At 39.9% G+C, this 11705-nt stretch overlaps 1 pseudogene across 1 annotated transcript; it reads right to left on the bottom strand.

Annotated features, from left to right (window-relative positions):
* Positions 1–1269: 1269 nt before the first annotated feature.
* Positions 1270–2007, bottom strand: LOC105743487 (annotated as a pseudogene). Its single transcript, XR_002818019.1, has one exon. The product of XR_002818019.1 is annotated as an S-phase kinase-associated protein 1 pseudogene (transcript).
* Positions 2008–11705: the final 9698 nt, after the last annotated feature.

Raw genomic sequence — 11705 nt, 5'->3', positions numbered from 1 at the left:
CAAAAAACAGTACAAAATTCTAAAAAATCTGAAAGAAAGTTCTATTAGTGTATCATCTGCGAAGGCTGTCATAACAAGGCACATCAGATTGGCTGGCTCACAAAATAGAGTCTTATTCTCTCAGGACTGAAGGCTGAAATTCTAAGATCAGAGTGCCAATGTGGTTAATTTTTGGTGAGACCAACCCTTGATCCTGGGAAAGGTGGGAAGAGACTTCCAAGTTGTCTTTCCTATTGTCCTGATACAAAGTACTCAGTTTTTTTAATAATGCAATTCTTTTCTTCAACTATGCTTTACTGGGCCCCAACTTTGCAGTGTTTCGTTTCCAATGAAACTACAGACATTTGACATGTACTTTTTGTTTCTGATATTCATTGTTCATCTAGATAATAACTAGCCAGTAGTATCCATGCCACAGCCTGAACTTTGGGCTGCTCTGAAATTTCCTCCAACAAGTTAAAATTCTTGCATGCCTTTAACCACTCACAAGTCCAATTATTTAAATAAAAAGTAATGAAAAATTGCATATTTTAAAATTAATTTTTATAAGATTAGTATAACATAAACTATTAAAATGACAATTTTATCAAATACATTCAATACAAGAATTGCCTGGTTACATTAAGCCTGCCTAAGTGATGCTCAGGATAGTTAGTATGTAAACAAATGTGCTGCCTGAGTGACCCTCAGGACAAACTATTAAGAGGTTGAATTCAGAGTTATATGTGTCTTAGGCTGTAGGCAAATAGAAGACGTCTGGTCAAATTTTCTCCATTTCTATCTGAAACCTCAGGAGCCTGGCCTTTATTGTCTGCATTCCTATCAGTATTCTGGTCTTCTGAGCTCTGTGCATAATCACACATTCGTTTGTTGTCTTGCATCTGATTGAATGAGTCTTCACTGGATTAATTCAAGAGGTTTACAGTGGTTCAGTAAGAGGAGGGCAGGGCACCTGTGCATTTGGGCCTTGTTAAAGAGTGTTTTGGTGGCCTTCTCTTTGGGTCCTTTTGCTTCTCCACTTCAGTAGTGTTCAGTTGTACTTTTAGAGCTGACAGGAGAAACTCTAGTCATCAGTTACGAGCCTAATTTACTTTGTACAGGTTCCAGGACCTGGGTTTATACTATATGATAAAAAACAAAAACACATAGTAGATAGCTACATTTAAACATTTTTAGTAAAAGACACATTGCTATTGATTACTCCTCTCAAAATCCTCTCTCTACTTTAAACCTATCCCATCATTCTTGCTACTTTTTTTTTCAACTTTCTACAGAGAACCCACAGTTCAGTTTTATTCAGAGGAAAGAAAACCAGCAACTTTTGCTCAGACTAGAAGAAATTCAGCCATTGGTTTGGAATCTGTAATTCAAACTACACATGCAATGAAGACAATATTATGCTAATACAATTGTTTTGCTGCTGCATTTGTCTATTGTTTGTCTAATATTAACAATTATAAACAGAGCAGTGCAACTAGTATTTGGAACAATCCTTATAGTGTTAGTGTCAGGCACAACATTTCACTTCTCTTCACACCACTGGTTCTCCTTGCGTACCTGGGCTTCCTCCTCTTCAGTAAAGTCATTTTTGGTATTAAAAGTCTTGCAAATCTCCTCAGGAGTTTTCCCCTTGATCATATTGGCAAAGTCTTGCATGTAACATCAAGCAAGCCTTTGATGCCTAGGTAGTTTGCTGCCAGAATAAGTTCAAAAAGCGTTCCTTGGTCAACTTTCAGGAATTCTGGGTCCTAAACAGGGATGTCATCTGTTTGCTTTTCTTTGTTCTCATCATCCTCAGGAGCAGGAGGGTCATCCTTGTGGTGGGTACACCACTGAATGACCTTTTTTTAATATTGCTGCATTAACATTTGGTAGAGGAACTGGGTCATCATCTCCTTCATCATCCATTCCCAAATCTTCCAACATGGTCTTGATTGTCACAGACTGTTTAGCAATTTCAACATCAACTTCAAATATCTCTCCATCAGAACTCTGCATCTTGGGGCTGGTGAGATGGCTCAGTGGTCTAAAGCACCTACTTGGAACAAGCTTAGCAAAGCACGGGGACCGCGGTTCAATCCCCCAGCCCCACATGCCAGCCAGCCGTGCCCCCTGGTGGGCTGAGCTGGCCACACACACACACACACACACACACACACACACACACAAATAAAAAATAAATTAAAAAAAGAACTCTGCAACTTAATTGACGGCATGAGGTTTGGTCTCTAAAAGACGGCAGGCCTGAGGCAACGAGAGCACAAAGAGGCTCCCACCAGTTGGAGAAAGGTGGCGGCAGACAAAGAAGTCCTCTTTCATAACTGTCTTTAGTCCAACTGTCCTGTTTGCTTTGATAGCCTGAATCAATTTTATACATATATCTTTCATCATCAAAGGGAACACCAGAAGTCACATATGGCCAGATTCAGTGAATATGGTGAGTGGGACACTGCATAATGTTTTTGCATGTGCACCTTTTTATCAGATGGCATGTGGCAGCAGCATTCACTGTATTTTTAATCATGCATTATAAAGACATTCACAAATGAGAACTTTCAGAGCTGATGCAGAAAGTGACAAGAATGATGGGATAGGTGTGTTTGAAGTGAGGGCAGTATTTTGAGGTGGATTAATAGCAGTATGTCTTTTACTATAATATATTTTATTATATATATTGCCAGGCAAGCGCTTATTCTACTGAGCTACCTCCCCAGTTATAATATATTTTAAAGTTTTAAAACTTTGCCATATAGTGATCAAACCAAGTATCCTTGTGAGATACAAAGAAATAAAAAGAAATGTGGGCCCTGCTCCCATGAAGCGGAAACCTATCTGTTCTTTGTCCTGTCCCACTCCTATTATGTCTTCTCAAGGCACTGAGTGTTGGGGATATAGCTCAGCTGCGTGGCACCTACTTGGCAAGCACAAGGTCATGAGTTCAATTTGTGGTACCAACCCCCCCCCCAAAAAAAAAATCAAGGCACTGTGAAGTTCATCGATTCCAGCTGCCTACAAGAGTTGAAGATTTTACAAAGTGACCAGAGTGTCCTGTGTGGCCTCAAGGCTGGCCCTGCCTTGCAGGATGGAAGATGAGGCATGGCATTTTTCCTTTCGCCATTTGCTGACTTTTTTGTAATCCTGCACCAGTTACTGGTTGCTCCAGGCCAGTGTGATGATCTTCCATGGCCGAGGTGCTATGTGTAAGAGTGGGGCACTGCGGAAGACGCGCACATCCTATTGGGCCTGCCTACTCTTGGGGGCAAGCTGTCCCCAGGAGTATGGCTAGCTGCAGGAGGATGGTGGGCACACCATGTGGAGGGGCTTGGAGTGAAGAAGAATGTGTAGATCCCATTTCTGTCACCTGAGTCTCAGGGCAGGGCTTTATTTGAAATGGTCTGCAAAGCAACAGGATGAAGAGGTAGAACAAGCTTTACCAGCTTTGAGCTTCCTGCGTTTCCCATTCTGAGCACAGCCCTCATCAATCTCTGACCCAGACAACACAATATGTTGGTTATAAAAACAAACTTTCTTCAAACAGACAATTCTGATTTTGTAGCCTTTTTAAAAAAATGTGGGTCATTTTAACTTTATCCCACATTTATCTATTTTATCTTTACCATCTGTCCAGTAAAGAAAACTTAGGTTTTATGGTTCTATAAATATGGAATAAAAACAATGGGCTCATTCTATTACTGTTTGTCTTGTGAACTTGCCAAAGAAGAGAAAAAAGAAAGTAAATATCAGAATCTTATCGCTAACCACAAATTGAAATTTATGCCTCAGCCAACAATCAAGATGTAATTCAGTATATAAATCATCAGCTTCTTCAGGAGTCTTTTACCTACATGGTAATCTCTCTATTATTCCTTATAAGTAAAAGTAATTAGCAGATGCTGGCTGTTTTATTAATCACTATTCAGTTAAAGAAGTACTCATGAATTATTTGTTGCATTTTAATACCATTACCTTGACACTAATGTTGAGTTAGCTGAGTCCTAAATTAGAAACCCACAAGATTTCAATAGCAACAATACCCTTGATTATATCATGGAAGTGTAAGTGCTGCAATTCTCTTAATTTATACAACTTCTTAACCACTGTAGTGAATGAGTCACAGCCACTGATGAGCCTGCCAGGGAGAGTCCATAACTAAAAGGATTTCCCAGTGTCCTGTGGGACAATAACTTCTGAGTCTCTCTCTCTCTCTCTCTCTCTCTCTCTCTCTCTCTCTCTCTCATTAATACCGAAAATTAAATTCAGGGACTTTGCACTGAGATATATCTCTAACCTTCTTTTAAATTTTGTATTCTTTTTTAATTTTGAGGCAAGTTTTCACTAAGTCATTTAGTTGCCCAGGTTGGGTTCAAACTTGCAATCCTTCAACCTCGATCTCCCACAGCACTAGGACTTCAGGAAAGCATAACCATGCCCTGCTTAAAAATCTTAATTGGCTTTTTAAAGCCAGTTTCTTGTAGGATCAAGAAACGCTTCATTCCATAAAATATAATACGTGTTGCAGTGAGTTAAGAAGAAGAGATTGGTTATCTGGACAAGCAGGAACTGAGGAAAGCAGAAACAGAAAAACAAAACGTGGATTGGTGATGTCAAAGTTATTTTTCTTATAAACTAAGACAAGGAGACAGAGCAATTAAAAAAAGACTGGCTAAGGTCAAGTCACTTGCAGTTACTTGTATCAGTGGTAACTTTATTATCTTGCCAAATGAAACTTGCCTATTTGGAGAATTTGGCTATTACCTCTCTCATTCTAATTTCTCAGAAGGGCAGGTAAACGGCTTAGTTCCAGCTTCCTGACTGGAACCTGAGCGTGAATGACTCCAGTTTATATTCAGCCAGATCCTTTAATGCCTAGTGTGGGACCTCAGTCCAAAACAATGGCCTTCTATCATCTGTGTTTAACAGGATGAACCAGCACTCCTGGGGCACTTTCAGGAGAACCATCGCCTAGGTGATCACCTGAGATACCCTCCAAGATAAAACTGAAATTCAAAACAACAGTCATAAAAAGCCTATTCATAAGAAAAGGACTTCTCCTTAATTCCATAATACTGTATACATACAGAATGGAAAAAAATTTAAAAGAGAGCTACCAAATAAATGGAACGAAGAGTAAACATAAAAGTTCAGTGGATCCTAGGGTTATAGTTCATGCATGCACAAAGACTTGCATTCAATCCCCAGTACCATTACAAAAAAATAAATAAAAAAATAAGTCCTCTGACTATGGGCTCCAAGAGGGCAAATCTTTGCCACTTTGTTCACTATGTTATCACTAGCACTTGGAACCATGCCTGGCACATTGCTGCCCCTCAAAATGAAATAATTTTAGTGACTCACATTGGCCTTTGATAGTGCTATAGTTAGTTCATGATCCTTGGGCAAGGAGTAGGATTTGCAGTGGGATTTCCAGAATAGGAGAATCAAGCTGGGCAAGTGGCCAGTACTCTGGGAGGCTTAAGCTGGAGAACTATAAGTTCCAATCCAAAAAATAAAAAGTTAATAAAGGGAAAGCCCTGGGTTCAATTTCCTAGTACTGAAAGAAAAAAGTAAAAGAAAACAAATAAAGGAAACATGCAGCAAATGAAAGGCCAGGCAATAAAACGATGCACTGTGCTGGGTTTGGGTAGGTCTGGATTCATTGGAAACATAATCTGTGGCTGTACTCTGTACACATTCTGACAATTTTCCTTTGAAAATGTGAGGCATGTAGTGGTTAGTGACAGTGAGTTTTCTTTGGCTATACACAGAAACACAAACAGTAATCCTACCTGACTTTGTCAGGGTCCCTCTAAGACTATAAGTACCTCCCTCGACCCTGGTGGTCTTTCAGGTGTTATGGACATCCAGGCTGACCTCTCATATTTGATCATTTTCTTTAAGTTGTGAATTATTTGTATTATTTGTAAGCTTGGAGATGCAATTCTGCCTAGCATGCATACTGTACCAGGAGGTCATGCAGCCCTAAGAATACAGAGATCTCCCTCAAGTGGAGCTGTTCTTAACGACCCACTGATACCTTCCAGAGGATGACTGACTTACTATTCATGCACACATCATAGAGTTTTCTTTGCAATTGGGGTAGAAAAGGGGTACTCAGTTTGTCCCTGACTTTCACAAACTAATCTGTATATTAATTAACCTTAGGAGGTGGTTAGGCCAGCCTTAATCTACTGCCCTGGGATATTATGAGTGGCCTAATTGCTCTAGAATTCATGCTTGTGGGCTGAGCCACAGACTATACAATCATTCTCTCTCTGCATTTGGATTGATGCCTCAGGCCTTCCAAAGGTCAACATACAACTTTCATGACAACAATAGTTTCTGAGATTTATTGAGCCTGGTCTAGGATTTGGGGCCATGGTTGAAGCCAGTACTACAATTTGGCCTCATCTTGATGCTTGAGTCCTTTAAGAGTAACTTCAGGGACTGAAAATGTAGCTCACTGATAGACAGCTTGCCTACCATGTGTGAGGCTTCGGACCCGGCCTCCAGCACTTCAAAGAGTAAAGAAAAGAGAGAGAAGCTTTAAATGATTTGTCAAAAATGAAGAGATTTTGGGCCCAGCCTGTGTTGATTAGAAGCACTCATTTATTCAATAATTTACCAGAATCAAAGAGTGAAGAAACAGGAGTACATATTATTGAGAGATAACTCTGCGCAGGTCTCTCTGCTTCTGCACCTGTTGTGACACGGGCTCTGAAAGCTTTCCAGTTGTGTCTGAGAATAGGATGGGTGCATCAGCCAACTTCCCATCACTGTAACAAGACATCTGATACAATTAACTTAGAAATATAGGTTTGTCTGGCAACTGTGGAGACTTCAGTCCATGATCAGGTCACCCATCAGGTCACTTTTGGGACTGTAACGGGAGAGCGTGTCATGGTGTGAACATACGACACAGCAGAGCTGCTCACTTCATAGTAAGCAAGTAAAAAGAGAAAAAGAGTGTGGCTCCATAGTTCCCTTGAAAGGGACACTCCCAGTGACCTAAAGACCTCCCACTAAGCCCCACTTCTTCTAGTTGCTACCACTTCCCAATGAGACTAAGCTGAGGAATAAACTTTTACTGGTGTGCCTTTGGAAAATGTGTTTCACGATCCAAACCATAGCAGAGAGAGAGTCTGTTTCCAGAGCAGAGGCGGATTGTTTTACTGTCTCCTATAATAAAGATCATGTCTACCTCTGGAGAAAGATCAAGCTTTATTACTGTTATAAATAGCCAGGTTTCTTTATGCTCAGGGTTCTTCTGTGATACAAACCTAATGCATGTTCAGCCTCTGCCTTGGTTTCTCTGTTTTACTTGAGAAATGAGTGAAACTAACATGAACATGGAGCTCACTTCCAGCTATGCTATCAGTAATAAAATTCTGTTTCTGACCTCAACACGTTGTGTTTTCTGCCAGCAAGCATGAAACTGTTGCAGGCCAGTTACATAGAGAAGATGAAAGATTAGCTCCTTCAGAGTTCTTGATAAAAATTTGAATAGTCAGTTAACATACACGAATACATTTCCCAGGAATGTTATTAGAACACCCTCATTTGCATGCGCCCCAGACTCCAAGCAGCTTTCCCAAGGTTGTGGTAAGGCTGTGGCAGGGCTGAAACTAGAACAAAGTCTATATGCTTACTGATTCAGCCTGCTGTCAAGTCAAATTGCCCAAATTCAATTCTTGGTTCTTCTCTTTGCTACTTCTTGTTTTTAGCCCCATTTCAAAGGCTTATTCGAAGCTTTAAATATTTAAAATCTTATCTGGCATTTGTCACTATTCTCGGTACACACACATGCACACAAATGCTTGGCAATCAATAAATGTTCCCTAACATTGAGATGACGTATCAGTGCCTCTCTACCCTCTGTTGATTGGCTCACATGTCAACAGCATATGAAAGCAGAGTTGTCATGTGACAGCCAGATGATGAATGTCATGGGAATATAGCACCTGGAAAGTTTGGTCTTAGCTGTGTATCCTGGTTGGACAGTGACAAAACAGGCTTCAGTGCAGAGTTCACCCTTGAGTGGTCTGTCAGGAACTTTCACTGGGGGGTTAAGCCTAATCTTCCAAAGCCCACCAGGAATAAGGTTGTAGTGTATAAAATAGATACTGACTCAGTATAGTGAGGGGGACATTCTACAGGAACCATAGTTGCTGGTTGACATGCGAGAGAAGGAAAGTGTCTCCAGCCAGAAGTGTGCTCCTGCTGGAATCTGAAGCTAGTCTCAGTGAAGCAGTCATGAGTTCTGGATTGGTTTTGGTGCCTGATGCAAGGTTCATAGAAACAAGGACTAATCAGGATAACATGATTAGTCACAATGACAGAGTGTCCTAGAAATTGGGTATCTATAGTAACAGATCATATCAGCAAAGTAGATCGGCTGTTGTCATGGGTGAGAAAGACCCTCAAACAGAGGACCTTATGGCACTGTGGCATTGCAAGCCGTAACAGGACCATCCATGACCCCAGGGAAATGGTTTGATCTGTGTCTGTTCTCTGAGCCTGACTCACAGGAGGGTTGCTTTTATCTCTTTTAATTTCACTTAATGCCAATGCTTTCAGTGTTGACATATCAGAATTCCATCAGAATTTAGCAAATCTCTGTGATGAACTGTGGAAACTGCCAAAGATCCAGTGTCCTGGTTCTCTATGCCCAGCCTCTGTTGTTACAGGTCAGGGAACTCCAATCTTGTCACAAATATTTGCTTGCTGTTTATTTTTAAATTTTAATTGTTTATAAAAGTTAATGGTGGTTCTAGTAAAACCCTTTACCATGAAAATGCTGCAGAAGCTGCACCTGGTACTTGTTGATGAAACTTGAAATCCCCATGAGGTACTTGGCTAATTGGAGGTAAAGGGGAAAAGAAAGAGGAACATCTGGAGAGTGTGAGCCAAGCACTAGAGCTCCGTGGCTTCTCAGGACAGGTTAAAATTGAGTTAGAGAACTTTGGAGAGTTCATGCAGAAAGGCTCTCCAAAGTTCCATTTTCTTGGTCTTTTCCAGGAGCAAATCTTAGCTTCTTGAGGCCTGAGCTTTTAAGGAGGAGCAGTACACTAGGGAATAAGGGGAGTGATGACGTCAGACCCTGTGGCCAAGAGGGCACACTGTCTGGCCGGACTGTGGGCTCTGGAAGGATACAGTCTCTTGCCAGGTTGGTGATTTTTCTGGTTTTAAGGTCTGTGTGGCCTCAGTGTGGTGGTAAACTTACTCATTGTGGTGGGGTCTCAAATCCAGGAAAGAGAAAAAGGCTCACTCAGACAAGTTTTTGTTTATTTTTGGTTAGGAATGAAACTTGAGGCCTCTTTAATGCTAGACAAATGCTGTACTATAGAGCTATACTCCTAACCCTTCATTTGTGTTTAACATTGTTTAAAAATTAAAATGCAGATTTATAAAAAGAAATTTTAATAATACTAGTTTTTATATTTGCCCATTATTTACTATTACCAGAGAGCCTTGTACTTTCAACTTACTGTTGAGCAGACTTTTTTTTTTTTTTTGATGTATTTACTACAGGGTCTACAGGGTCTCACAGCATCAATAGGAGTCATAGTGATTCTCCTGTTTTCAGCCTCCTAAGTGATGGGATTACAGGCGCGCATCACCATACCTAGTCTCAATTGCTGTCTCAGCACACCCCGGAGGTGGGGCCAGCATGGCAAACCAGGATTTGAACCCTGGCCACTGCGCTCTGCCCAAGAAGGTGCTTTAGTTCACTGAGCTATTTGGCCAGCCCTATACTTTCATTTCAAACTGGAGAATTACCCCTTTTTGTAGGGCAAATCTAGTGGTAATAAATTCTCCCACTTCTAAAATCTAAGAATATCTTAAAGTCCTGTATCATTTTTTGAAGGATAGTTTTGCTGGTTATACAATTCTCAAATGCCATGTTTGTCTGTTTGCTTTACTTATAGTACTTTAAATGGATGAAAAGTCCAGCATAACAAAGTAACCACTTGAGCTAAAGCCAATCCTTTTAGCACTTTAAAGATACTAACTCACTGTCTTCTGCTAAAACTCAGCTTAGGGGCTGGGGAGATGGCTCAGTAGGATAAGCGTTTGACCGGCAAACGCAAGGATCTGAGTTCAATCCCCGGTTCTGCAAAAAAAAAAAAAAAAAAAAAAAAAACAACTCAGCTTATACTCTAAATCAGGATCCCTCATATCTGACAAATCACCTTATTCTTGCAGCTTTCAAGATTCTTTGACTTTGGATTTTGACAGTTTGACCATAATGTGTCCCAGTGTGCATCTCTTTGGGTTTGTCCTTGAGGTTCACTAGGCCTTTTGAATTTATAGATTTATGTCTTTCATCAAATTTGGAGAACCGTAGGTTATTTCTTCAAATAAACTATTCTCTTCTACCTCTCTTCTCCTTTTTAATTATCTTAATTATTATAGTGGTCTGTATAATGGTATTACATAATTTAGAGTCTGTTCAGTTTATCATTTTTTTTTTTTATTCCTCAGACTAAATTATCTTAAAGGACCCATTTTTATTTCAGTTTATTCTTTCACATGTTTAAGTCTGTGTTGAACGCAAGTTATTATAATTTTAAGCCCCTAAATTTATGTTTGATTCTTTTAAAAATAATTTAAGGGCTGGTAAGATAACTCAGCAGACTAAGCACCTGCTTGCACACAGGGACTAGGTTTCAATACCTGGCACCATCAACTGCGCCAGCCCTGCCCCCAGGAGCACTGAGCGGGTACTGAGTTGGGTTGTGGTGGCGGCATATCTGTAATCCCAGTGCTGGGGAGGCTGACAACAGGAGGATCACTAGGAGTCTGAGCTTCATAGGGAGACCCTGTATCAAACAGATAAAGAAAGAAAGAAAGAAAGAAAGAAAGAAAGAAAGAAAGAAAGAAAGAAAGATAATAATTTCAATCTGTTGATAGTCTCATTTTATTCAATTTTTTTTTAGTCTCTAGTTTTTCTTTGTGTTGTACTTTAGCTCTTTGAGCATATTTAAGACAGTTGTGTTAAAACCCTTGTCTAGTAATTCTAATGCCTCTTCTTTTCCAGTGATGATTTTGAAGATTTATTTTACTCCTTTGAATGGGCCATGTTTTGTGTTTATTTGTATGTCTTGTGATTTTTTGTTGAAAATCAGTTATTGTTTTAAGAAATCCACCTCCACTGTGCTACAGAAAATCTACTAATCTGGGGAGGAAGTTCTGAAATGTGATATTAACTCAGGACTTTTTGGGTCTTTTCTGGCCATGTATCCTTTCTGAACCTGAGTGTCCACCAATTATATATTGCCTCTATTATAGCTCCTTTTACATATCCTAATTTTCAAAAGAGTCTCAGCTCAACATTTTGTTTTATTTCTTTATCCTTCATCTCATATCTAGGTTCATAAACTAACAGTCCTCCAGTAGCTTTCATGGTGCCTGCTACACTTTTAGCAGCTTCAGATCTGAGCTATGTCTCTTTTCCCCCATTTAAAAACTAGTATATCTATATTTTGTCATTTTATTAAGTTTTTAAAAACTTTGGGCAAAAATGGCTGGAAAGATTATGAACTGGACAGAGACGTTTGGAAGTCCTGTGCTATAGGAAGCTCAAGTCAATGTTGGCAGTATGTGGTAATTCTTAAACAAGGGGTTGCCAGAAGGCCAGGCACAAAAAAGACATTTCAGAGTTTGGCTTTAAGGGGTTCTTGGCAAGAATTACTCCCTGAGATGTT

This window comes from Octodon degus, unplaced genomic scaffold (assembly GCF_000260255.1).
Source record: "Octodon degus isolate 3935 unplaced genomic scaffold, OctDeg1.0 scaffold00127, whole genome shotgun sequence".
In the NCBI taxonomy this organism is placed as follows: Eukaryota; Metazoa; Chordata; class Mammalia; order Rodentia; family Octodontidae; genus Octodon; species Octodon degus.
Note: the sequence above shows the minus strand (reverse complement) of the source record. Positions and strands in the feature narration are given on the sequence as shown.